Raw genomic sequence first — 12184 nt, 5'->3', positions numbered from 1 at the left:
TTATCCATATTCTGCAAAAAACAGCAACACCAAAACCCAAAAAACAATTTTATACTAAACTGAAATATTTAAATGTGTCTTTGATTGTCCTTGAATCTTCCCACCATGCTTTCCATCCTCTCCTGCCACACCACACCTTTTGGGAACCATGGAAGTAGAGCATATTGCAGTAATCCAATCTTGGTGTAGCTGAGACGTGTGTTGCCAATAACTGGATCTGCATCACAAGTAGGCTAGTTGTCATACGGTTAATCTCACGGCCAAATCATTATTTTCCCTGGTTATGTCTCATAGAAGCCGCTCCCCTCACAATACAGATACAGTCATACCTCGGGTTACAGATGCTTCAGGTTGCGAACTGCGCCGAACCCGGAAGTACTGGAACAGGTTACTTCCGGGTTTTGGCCTCATGCTTGCGCAGAAGCACTAAATCGCACTTTGCATGTGCACAGAAGCACCGAATCGCAACCCGCACGTGCGCAGACGTGGCATTGCAGGTTGCAAACAACGCGGGTTGCGAATGTGCCTCCCGCACGGATCCCGTTCGCAACCCAAGCGTCCACTGTATCTGTCCTGAGTTTGCTTATCAATCTTTGCATATCAAAATTAGGATTTGTTCATCTTCATTAAACAAATGTACCATGACCAAATGTGTTCTGGTTAAACCCACCATTTTGCCATTTTCTGCATTTATCTTCTGTCTCACCACAGGCTGGAGGCATCAGAAGCTACTTTGGTATCTGCTGTCAAAGTAATCAACTGTTTGCAGATCAAACTGCAGAGAAAGTATGTTAAGCCACCTTTTGTATTCTTATCACTTTTTAAAGACAAATTTTCATGCACAAATTGCCCGGCCTCTCTCTAGCAGAGCTTTGATCTGCTGCCCTATCAGTCACTGGCTCACTACAAGAGACTGGAGAGTACACAAAGCTATCTGAGGCAGACGCTGGTTGGAAAAAGAAGGCCGTACAAAGCCACTTGTTTGCAAAGTCGGTCAATATTGACATGACATGAGAATAATACCTTCTTTATGTTAGAGCCATTGCCAAATTTAGCCAGTAAGAAACATCCCCTTCAAGAGACTAAGGTTTGCCCCCACCCACCACCGCTGAACGTGTTTTCATTTCCTCAGTTATCTAAGCTTTTTCTCCATGAATATTACACTTGTTCTATGCAGTGCTATTTTTCTAGAAAAAGAGATACCACAAACACCTCCCTCGTTCTCTTAGAATGGCAAATGGCGCCCACCTGAGAGGTGCCACAACTGAGTTCCAGCAAGTTCCAGCTGAAAAATAGGCCTGGTTCTATGTGTTTCTCTGGTTCAGTTCCAGTGTTGTGTGAAGTCACATGCAAAACAATCCCCAGAAGGTTATTGGTTCTGTGCCCCTGCAACGTGGAATATAAATTTTGCTTCCATTTCAGGGGAGGGTGGAGTCAGAGGAAAAAATGGGCAGAGCAATAAATGTAAATTGAAACCTTTGTACAATGATGTAGAAAAATAGCAAAAGAACCTGAAAACCAAGACCAAATAAACCAAATGAAGACAACCCAAGAGATACCTTTTCCTCAATTTTGCTGTTTAATCTGCTCTCCTTTTAATTTGCTTTTCCTGTTATTTGCCTCCTTCGAATCCCTTCTTTCCTTTCTGTCAAATAAAGCATTTTTCGTTCTTCCCTGCACTGCCCATTACCTTATTTCCTGAATTTACCCTCTCTCTATTTTTATAATTGTATCTAAGTATTCTTATGTAATTGTATCCAAGTATTTTTATAATTGTATCCAGGTAGTTTTAAATTGTATCTAGTCCCCCCCCCCCCGTAATTGTGTCTTTACTACTTGTAAATGTGAATCCTTACTGTGGCCCTTATGTAATTGTTACATTTGGCATCATTGCAATGGAATTGACCCCTTTGTATCCTTTTGCCTTTGTTTAGCTTCTCCATTATTGTAACTACTTCCAGGAAAATAAGAATTGGAACCCATGTATTCGGATGGCATCACTTTATTGCAACCATAAAAGTATAAATGTTATTTTTAGCCTCATCCTAGTCACTTCCACTCAGCTCCCCTTCCTTCTTCCGTAAAGTGCCAGATGACCAGATCAATTTGGGGAGAGGAATTCAGATGTTAGATAAAACTCTCATCCCTATTGTTATTCTAGAAAAATTGGATTACCATATCATTTGCCATCTCTTCCTGGATTTCTAGGTATTACCGTACTCATGTAGATAGGATCTGCACCCTTGTATCTTGCACCCAACCTCCCTTTTGCACCCTGCACCCATGTACCTCCCCCTTACCTTGTAAATTGACGAACCTGTGAGAAATAAGACCACCCACAATTGCAACTGTATAAAATTCTGAACTTACCTTTGGGTTGGGGTTCCTCACACCTTTTGTCACCTTTGCGCAGGGAACCTGGTTGCAACCGAATAAAGGATCTTGGCTTTTAAAAAGCTGCTTGCTTCTTTCTCTCCTTGGTTGGACATCACCCATCTTCTCTGACTCTAGAGGAACCCTTTGGGGCCCCGAACCAAAATTCTGAGTGTTTTACATCAACAGTAAAACTAGTTTCCATACCCACTCACACACTCCTTTCCATCCCCCATAAAGGTAAGGTGTTGCTCAACATCTTTATAAATTACTTGGATGAAGGAACAGAGGGGATGCTCATCAGATTTGAAGATGACACCAAACTGGGAGGGGGAGCTAATACCTCAAAGATAGAATCAGGTTTCAAGATGACCTTAATGCATGGGTAGGCAAACTAAGGCCTGGGGGCCGGATATGGCCCAATTACCTTCTAAATCCAGCCCCTGGATGGTCTGGGAATCAGGGTGTTTTTGCATGAGTAGAATGTGTGCTTTTATTTAAAATGCACCTCTGGGTTATTTGTGGGGCCTGCCTGGTGTTTTTACATGAGTAGAATGTGTGCTTTTATTTAAAATGCACCTCTGGGTTATTTGTGGGGCATAGGAATTCGTTCTCCCACCCCCCATTATAGTCCGGCCACCCACAAGGTCTAAGGGACAGTGGACTGGCCCCCTGCTGAAAAAGTTTGCTGACCCCTGCCTTAATGGATTGGAGAAATGGACCAAAACTAACAACATGAATTTCAATATGGACAAATGTAAGGTTCTACACTTAAGCAGGAATAATCAGGTGCACAAATCTAGGATAGGGTACCATATGTACTAAGCCAGATCATGTGATTATCAACTGAGGCCCTTTCTTCGTGTGCCTCCTCCCCAAGAGGTCCAGAGGGCGGCAACACAACAAGAACAGGCCTTTTCTGTGGTGGCTCCCCGCTTGTGGGATGTTCTCCCCAGGGAGGCTCGCCTGGTGCCTTCACTGCATATCTTTAGGCACCAGGCAATAACATTTCTCTTCTCCTGGGCCTTTGGCTAATTTAGCAATCTATGGCATTTTAAACTGCACGCAGCAGAGTTATTGTTACTTTGGTATGTATTTTTGTGTTTTTAGATTGTAAGCCACCCTGTGATACGTTGATGAAGAGCAGTATAGAAATTTAATAAATAATAATAATAATAATAATAATACACCAGTCTTGACAGCAGTACAGGCAAAAAAGATCTAGGGGCCTTATTCGAGCACCAGCTTAACATGAGTCAACACTGTGATGAGCAGGAAAAAATGTTAATACAATTTTAGGTTGCATCAACAGAAGTATAAAAAGGTAAAGGGACCCCTGATCATGAGGTCCAGTCGTGACCGACTCTAGGGTTGCGGCGCTCATCTCGCTTTATTGGCCAAGGGAGCCGGCGTACAGCTTCCGGGTCATGTGGCCAGCATGACTAAGCCGCTTCTGGTGAACCAGAGCAGCACACGGAAACGCCATTTACCTTCCCGCTGGAGCGGTGCCTATTTATCTACTTGCACTTGGACGTGCTTTCGAACTGCTAGGTTGGCAGGAGCTGGGACTGAGCAACGAGAGCTCACCCCGTCGCAGGGATTCGAACCGCCGACCTTCTGATCAGCAAGCCCTAGGCTCTGTGGTGTAACCCACAGCACCACCCGTGTCCCTACAGAAGTATAATGCCCCCCAAAAGACTGGATAAAACAATCCAAATTCAGACCAGACTTCTTGTTTATCTAACTGCATATTACCTATTCTGACTGGAAGCGACTCACCAGGGTCTCAAGGCCCATCACCTGATTGAATCAGAGACCTTCTGCATCATCATCATCAGGTATGCCTTTTCCTCCTGAGCTAGAGCCCCTCCACAAGTACTCTCCATTAGTGACTGTGAATGTGGTCTAGTCATAATTCATCCATAATAAAAAAAGATGGATTGAGATACAGGATTTTGTACTTTGGATACTGGGGGAAATGAGAAAATGTCCACCCCTAGTAAAAACACACCACACATTTAATGCACGGCACACATGCCCCAAGAATCCTGGGAACTGTAATTTGTTAAAGATGATGGGAATTGTAGCTATGCGAAGGGGAAACCACCATTGTCAAGTTCCTTTGGGGGGAATCAAATGCTTTAAATGTGCGTTGGATATGCTTTAAATAGTATGTAACCTTGAGAATGTACTCCCAAAGTGCAGAATGGGGAGTCTGATGTGATTACTGATAATGAGGACAGAGTAATCATGCTGAAATTAGATGCTCTAGAAAAACAATAGCAATTAGGGGTATTAGTAATGGGCAGTTTAGGCTGCTGAAACATCAGATGTGGTCTTCTGAACTTCATACCTGGTGATGCAACAGAAAGAAATGGTGCTCTTACTTCCTGTGAGTGAAGCAGGAAGATTCTATCCATGCTAAGAAGGGAGATCACGTTCCCTCCACTGGGACTCAGCAAGATTGGTAAAGAAAAAGCAATTTAAATGTGTTATATATGCAATATAACACTGTGCCACCAGATGGCGATGGGGAGTCCCATTTTCCCCTACTGGATTTCCCTGTTTAAATTTACAGTGTGTTTAACTGAAATGCTTCTTTGATATGTCTAGTTCCAGCCAAAGGCAACTGGCAGTCAGCTCGCTCCTGGGCTCAACTGGGTCCTAATTTCTCCAGGATTCAGCACCTATTAGGAAGTGCTACAGATCTGAACCAACCTGCTGTAAATGGTATAGACTACAGTACTGTAAAAGTCCTTACAGTGTCTTTCTGGCTATTGAAGAGTTCTGGGGATTACTCCTAAGAAAACCACCCAAACCCTCCCCTTTTCATGTATTAACTGAGTCCAGTTCCAGATTTTGATTCCAGAGGAGGCTTTTGGTTCCTTTCACCCAGCCCGCGAAATACAAGAGGTATTCCTGCAAGCATCCGGTGTTTTGATGGTGGCCGCGAGCACTGCCAGCTCTGAGCTCTGTAGCTGACTCACTCACACTTTGCAGTCATCAGGCTCCTGGGGACTGAGGATACTGTGGCACCAATGTACTTGATTTTAAAGTGGAAAGGAGCGGCAAGATCCTCTCTTCAGACAGCATCCCCTTTGTGAAGTGGCATTACTGTTGGCTCTAAAAGGAGCATGTTCTCACACTAAGAATTACAATAAAAGCTACCATGTTTTATTTATAGAACAGCTCCCAGAGAATATTTCCCAGGCCGAAGGGGAAACCTTGTGGGTTGCTGGGTTTTTAAAATAATAATAATAATAATAATAATAAACCATTGAGGAGGCAGTAGGTTAGTAGTGGTATATTCTTTGTCAGAACTATACTGTAGCTTCAAACACATCCAAAGAAATTAAATACGCACTGCGTGGACTGGACAGCCTACACTGTCTTTTAAAGTGCTTGAGATGCATTGTAATCACACTGCACAATACAGCAGAACCAGTGTTAGAAACCAAGATAGGAAAGATAGGAGCTAAAGGGCACCTTATAGCTAGGTTATGGGCGCAACAACAGAATGTCTAGGCGTGCTTTTTTATAACAAGAATACAAAGCTGAAAATGAATGAACAGCTAAAATATGATGTTAATTTTCACATGGTCTAGTCCTTCCCCTGCTCACCCCCCTAATATTCTTAAGAGGGTCTCTTCTCCAGTCTTCAGAGAGTAGCCGGAAGTGGGGAGGAAGAAAAAGGTCCTCCTTTCCTTCCAGTTTTAATCTGAAATCTTAGGCGCAGTACTAGAGCTCAAAAACTGCCCGCACTAATGAAATTCCCTGTCAAAAAATGCACCTAGAACAATGGGAGTTTTGAACAGGGGTGTCTTGCCCATAGAGGCAAGTGGCGCGGGACTCCGGGGCGCCAAGTTCTGTAGGGCACCAGGGAAAGCTGGGTGCCGCCCTCGCCGGCCTCGCTGAAGCAGTGCCGCACCCGGAGCCTCTGCCTCTTCTCCGCTGGAGGAGCCGCCCTCCAGCTGCTGCCCGCCTCCTCCAACCCCACAGAGCTGCCGGCAGTGCCGTAAAAAAGTCAGCAACTCTGGGAAATGGGAGGGATCTTTGCACCACAGTGCCAGATATTCTTAAGACAGCCTTGGTTTTGAATACTGTGCAAAACACTGATGCTCTGATCTCTAGTGCACAATGTCTTCCTTATGGCGAACATTTACCAGATTTAGCCAGAAATTCCACTTGGTCTGCATAGCATTTCTCAAAAGTTTCATTTCTTAATTAATTTCTTGCTGCAATCTAGATTTTGCCTTCAAACTGTTCTTGCGAATGAGTCTGCTTTAGGACTTTTTAAATGGAGGCACCCACTTTTAAGCCACAGGATTTATACATGTATCTTCTTACAGTTCCTGTCAGTTAAAAAGTAAACACCATTAAGTTTAAAGGGGCCAACTTCTGGGTGAGTGTGAATAGAACTACAGCCCAAGATGCTTATAGAAACAGTGCCATAAAACCTTTATGGGGGGGGGAGATACAGATATAGATATAGATACCAGATGTTGAGGTATACAGATCTCTTGCTAAGGTTTTATAATAATTTAAAAGTAGGGTAAGGAGAGGGAGAGTGGAGGAAAAACATGTTGCTGATGCAGGAATTGTCAAAGTCTCAATGATAGGGACAAGAAAGAAATGTGTTCATTTTATATTGTAAAGCAAATCTACGCAATTTGAAATTTCCAAACCAAAATGCTGCTTCAAGATTTGCATTTTTCTGTTTTATGCAATGTCATTCATCAAGCAAAAATGCTTTAAAAAAAAATACATTAGGGGAAAGCATACACAAAGGTGTATTTATTCATGAAAGTCATACAAATTTATTTTATTAGGGAAAAATTGCATGAAAAACACACATATTAGGCAACATTTGCATCCACATGAGTATATTAAGCAAAATGTGGATAAAAAATGTGTATGGGAATTTTGTACAGTTTTTTAAATAAATAAAAAATCTGCAAACTTTTGCAGAAATGTCAAAATGCAAAAGTGAAAGAAACCGAATTGGACTTGGCCATCTTTAGCTGTAATGTGGTGCTGTCTTCTGATGGTGCTTCAGGAAGTACTTGGCAGACATAATCAAGTAACTTTTTTGTCCAGTACTAAAGAATTCAGGTTGCACAAAAGCATCCTGGGACCACCTTTCCTTTGAAAACATTAAAGCCAGCAGTTATACCAAGCTGTCTCTAAAAGATCTAATGTAATCCCTTTACAAATATGTCAATGCAGTGCCTCTGTGAGCCTTAGCAAATAAGGAACAATAAGTTATCTTATCCTGGAGTTTTCCTATATGTAATTCTCAGCAATAATTTAGTCCTCGTCTTCCTTTCTGAAGGATTTAAGGAATGACCTTAATTCTGGTTTGTTTGCTTTCCCTTCAGCAGCTGCAAGGAAGATCAAGACAAACAGCAGTGGGACCTTTTACAAGGGTGATGAGCCCCTAAAATGGGCCCAGTGAAAACAAACAAAAATCATGGCGTGGGGACCCAAACAAAATAAATTTATTCTTTTTATTTGAAATTGCTGCATTTCTTTCAACAGACCACAGAAAGTTTGACTTGCATTTATTTTTATTTTTAGAAAAGTTCTTCACTTATTGGAAAGGCATTACAGCATTAAAACAGTACTATTATATTATTGCTAATATTTTGTCTTTGTTCATTCTCGTATGATACCAACTAGTCTCAGATTTCTCAGGGCGTTTTGAGCCCTCCCCCCAAAAAAAGACTATTATCACACATATTAAATCCTGAGTCTTTCACAGTTCAACCTTATACAGGTCTATTCTGATGTTAAGTTCCATGCAGAGTAATGTGACTTACTTTCAGGTAGGTTTGTATAGATGCTACTTTTTAAATGAAAAGTTTTCCAGATGTTGGGCACAATCCAGTGCATAGTTAGGTTCATGTGAGGCTCATTGACATAAATAGCGCTCCATGCTGAACTGTGCAGCTTAACATGAACTGAAAGAAGAATATGCATTAATGCTGGCAATTGTGCAGATTCATTCTGTTTTACTGCGGTAGCACGAGCAAGGCCTTTTCTTTGATGGCACCCCAGTTATGGAACTCCCTCTATTGGAGGTCTGGTTGTCTGCCTCATTAATAGCTTTTTTATGTCAATATTTTCCTTAAGAACTATGGGAGGACTCATTCAAGTCCTGGAGTTATTTATGGTGTTTGCTGTTGCAAGGCACTATGGTGTTTGGAATTTTGCTGTGTTTGAGAAGATTTTTAGGGTTCATTTCAATATTTGTATTTTTTCCATGACAATTTTGTAAACCACCCTGGGATTCCAAGGGACGAGGGGCAGTTTATAAAAAATGAAAATAAATGAATAAATAAGTGTTGAAAGCTCAAGGGAGTAAGATCTCCTATAAGTGACTTGTGTTTCATCCCTGAAAGGAGATGGAGGAGCCGTTTCTGCATTATGAGCGCACATAGGGGAGAAGTTTGAAACCCTAATGGCATGTTCAGATACATGAAGCATGCTCCCTTGAACTTCCTTGCGTACACGCATATGATTACTACCCAAAGCCACTCTGTGGAAAGGTAATGGGAAATCAATCCCAACTTTGGGGGTGTCATCTATAATTAACCCCTACCAAATAGTCATATTGAAATGAAGCACTTGCCCACTGAACTTACATTCTCCTTTTAATGTTATCTTTTGACTGGAAAACACTCCCAGGTCAACAGAATTTGAAACTGTCTAGTTCTAAATGGGTACGAAAATCATTCTAACAAGACCGCCTTCAAGAGTGCTCCGGTACTAGGAAGCCAGTTCAAACGTTTCTTCATGGGGACCAATTACTTCAATCAGCCAGGACAGAAATGTATAGCTAGAACATCCCTTTTGTCTCTTTCCTTTGTCTGCCATTGGCCTTTGCTTTCTCCTGATGTATGGGATAGCTTCCCAGGATCCAGAGCTTTTGAAGAGGAAGTAAGGAGGGGGTGGACTAATTGGCTTTGAAAAAGAGCATGTCTGTGAACAGAAATGAACTAATTAGTGTTCTAATTAGTTAGAACTAACTCTAGCATTAGATTTGGCAGCACCAGCCTCACATTAAAGAGTTACACACTCGGCCCCATTTTTCAATGGCTGTGCACAAGATGATGGTTACAATCCTGGCTAGGAAATTTAGCTTCTGGCTTTTAGTGAAATGTGGATCTTACTCTATGGAGCATCATTTTGAGGCTGAGATTCATTCCTTGGCTGCTGTAGGCAAGGAGACAAAGATGAATATTTAGTATAGTTGGCATTTTGAATCCAAGGAAAGAAGTGCTCTAGCTTTCAGTCTAGAGAAAGTGTGCCTGTTTTTTTTATACATAGCAAATCTTTGCTATGTATGGGAAGCTTTAAAAGAGAAATAGGCTATAGATTTAGAGCGAATGGCTGTGCAATCTTATGCATATTTATTTGGCAGGAAGGTCCACTGGGTTCATTCTGGCTGCATACCATGATCTATTTTAGAGTTCTAAATTATGGGTGAAGCAGACTATAAAAAAGTGAACAGCATATATTTCAGTGCCTACATTGTATCCCCACCCCCCACTTGCTTTGTAAATAAACCCAACAACAGGAATAGAGCTCCAAAGTTCAGCCAATAGATTTATTTACTTGTTAAATTTATATCCTGTCCTTCTTACCAAAAGAGTCCTGGCAGCAAACACACACACATTTTTTAAAAAAACAAAAACACCCTACATTTTAAAACAGTTAAAACATTCTAAAAACAGTTTCAGTTAAAAACATTATAAGAGTGGTTACAATTTCACAAAACTATCCCTCTGTATGGCAGACAATTCTTCAAAATTTGTGTCTGTGTGTGGGGAGGGGGGTACCAGAGAAAAACCCATTTTACTCTCCCGGACAGATTAGCAATTGATGATCCTACCCAAACTGCTGTTTTTATCCCAATCACCAATCACCAATCACTTCTAATTTGGATCCCACTCAGCCAGATACAAAAGTGGCGGGGGGGGGGGGGAATTAAGGATCCAGCAAAAGACCCAGAATAAATGCCAAACTTCTATATCTCCCCACTGTGGAAAGAGGCTGGGGCCTATTATTAATAATAATAATAATTTATTATTTGTACCCCGCCCATCTGGCTGGGTTTCCCCAGCCACTCTGGGCGGCTTCCAACAAAGATGAAAGATACACTAAAATGTCACATATTAAAAACTTCCCTGAACAGGGCTGCCTTCAGATGTCTTCTGAATGTCAGGTAGATGTTTATCACTTTGACACCTGATGGGAGGGCGTTCCACAGGGTGGGCGCCACTACCGAGAAGGCCCTCTGCCTGGTTCCCTGTAACTTGGCCTCTCGCAGTGAGGGAACCGCCAGAAGGCCCTCAGAGCTGGACCTCAGTGTCCGGGCAGAACGATGGGGGAGGAGACGCTCCTTCAGATATACTGGACCGAGGCCGTTTAGGGCTTTAAAGGTCAGCACCAACACTTTGAATTGTGCTCAGAAACGTACTGGGAGCCAATGTAGGTCTTTCAAGACCGATGTTATATGGTCTCAGCGGCCGCTCCCAGTCACCAGTCTAGCTGCTGCATTCTGGATTAGTTGTAGTTTCCGGGTCACCTTCAAAGGTAGCCCCACGTAGAGCGCATTGCAGTAGTCCAAGCGGGAGATAACCAGAGCATGTACCACTCTGGCGAGACAGTCTGCAGGCAGATAGGGTCTCAGCCTACGTACCAGATGGAGCTGGTAAACAGCTGCCCTGGATACAGATTTGACTTGTGCCTCCATGGACAGCTGTGAGTCCAAAATGACTCCCAGGCTGCGCACTTGGTCCTATTAAACGTGGAGCTACATTTTACTGCTAACCAAGTAAGACATGCCATTCCTATTATTTTAGATGATACCTCAAAACAATGGGTCCAATTGGAAACAGAACTAACTGAGGGAATTCCAGTCTAGAATACCCTTTCTTAAAGCAAAAATTTAGAACCAGCCTAAAAGTTCAAAACAGATTCACGCAAGCCATGCTTAATGCATGGAAAGAGAAGGAAGGAATTCTAACTCCAGCACTGTCTCCACTGCCTTCCACCCACTATTTCACAACAATTTGTGACTATTTGCTGTGGCCGGATGGAGGGCAAAAGGTCTATACCAGTTATGTGACTTTTAGAACTGAAATACACCACTATCAGACAAAGAAATGTGAACCAGATTGGAAACTTACAGCCCCTTTGGCTGCTACTTCACCAAATCCACATTTGTTTGGCTAATCAGTAAGGCAGCCACAAGACCACTAGCCCCATTTGAAAGACTTGTAATATCCACAGAACGACAAGACCCAGGTATAGCATCCACAATCTATAAAATTCTACTCAGTGCATTGGTGTGCTCTCTTGACCCTATAAAACATCAATTGGAATGGGATTTTAGTTATGAATTTGACCCATTTCAATGGATTAGACTTTGGACAAGACTTTGGGGAATGGCAGATGGAAGGGTGAATTTTCACAAATTTCTTTTCCCACTCATGGAAGCCTCACTGGAGCAAAGAATGTTCCATGAGCAGAGGGGCACAACCCAATGTATTTTTAAAAAGGAGACAGTGTGTGTGTGTGTGTGTGTTCCATATTATTGCTACAAGCTTTTTATACCAGTGAATGGTTTTTTTCTAAAAATTCGGGCAATCCTTTCAAAAAACCTTTTGGCGTTTTTTTTTGTTTTGCTATTCTTTTCAAAGGCGTTAAAAACAAAACAATGCACATCTTCATTTCTTCCCAGCCATCCCATTTAGTTTCATATTGTTGCTGATCTGCAACTGGAATAGCCTGAAGAAGAAAAACC

Source organism: Podarcis cretensis (assembly GCF_951804945.1).
Source record: "Podarcis cretensis genome assembly, chromosome: 1".
Taxonomy (NCBI): domain Eukaryota; kingdom Metazoa; phylum Chordata; class Lepidosauria; order Squamata; family Lacertidae; genus Podarcis; species Podarcis cretensis.
This window is presented reverse-complemented; position numbering follows the sequence as displayed.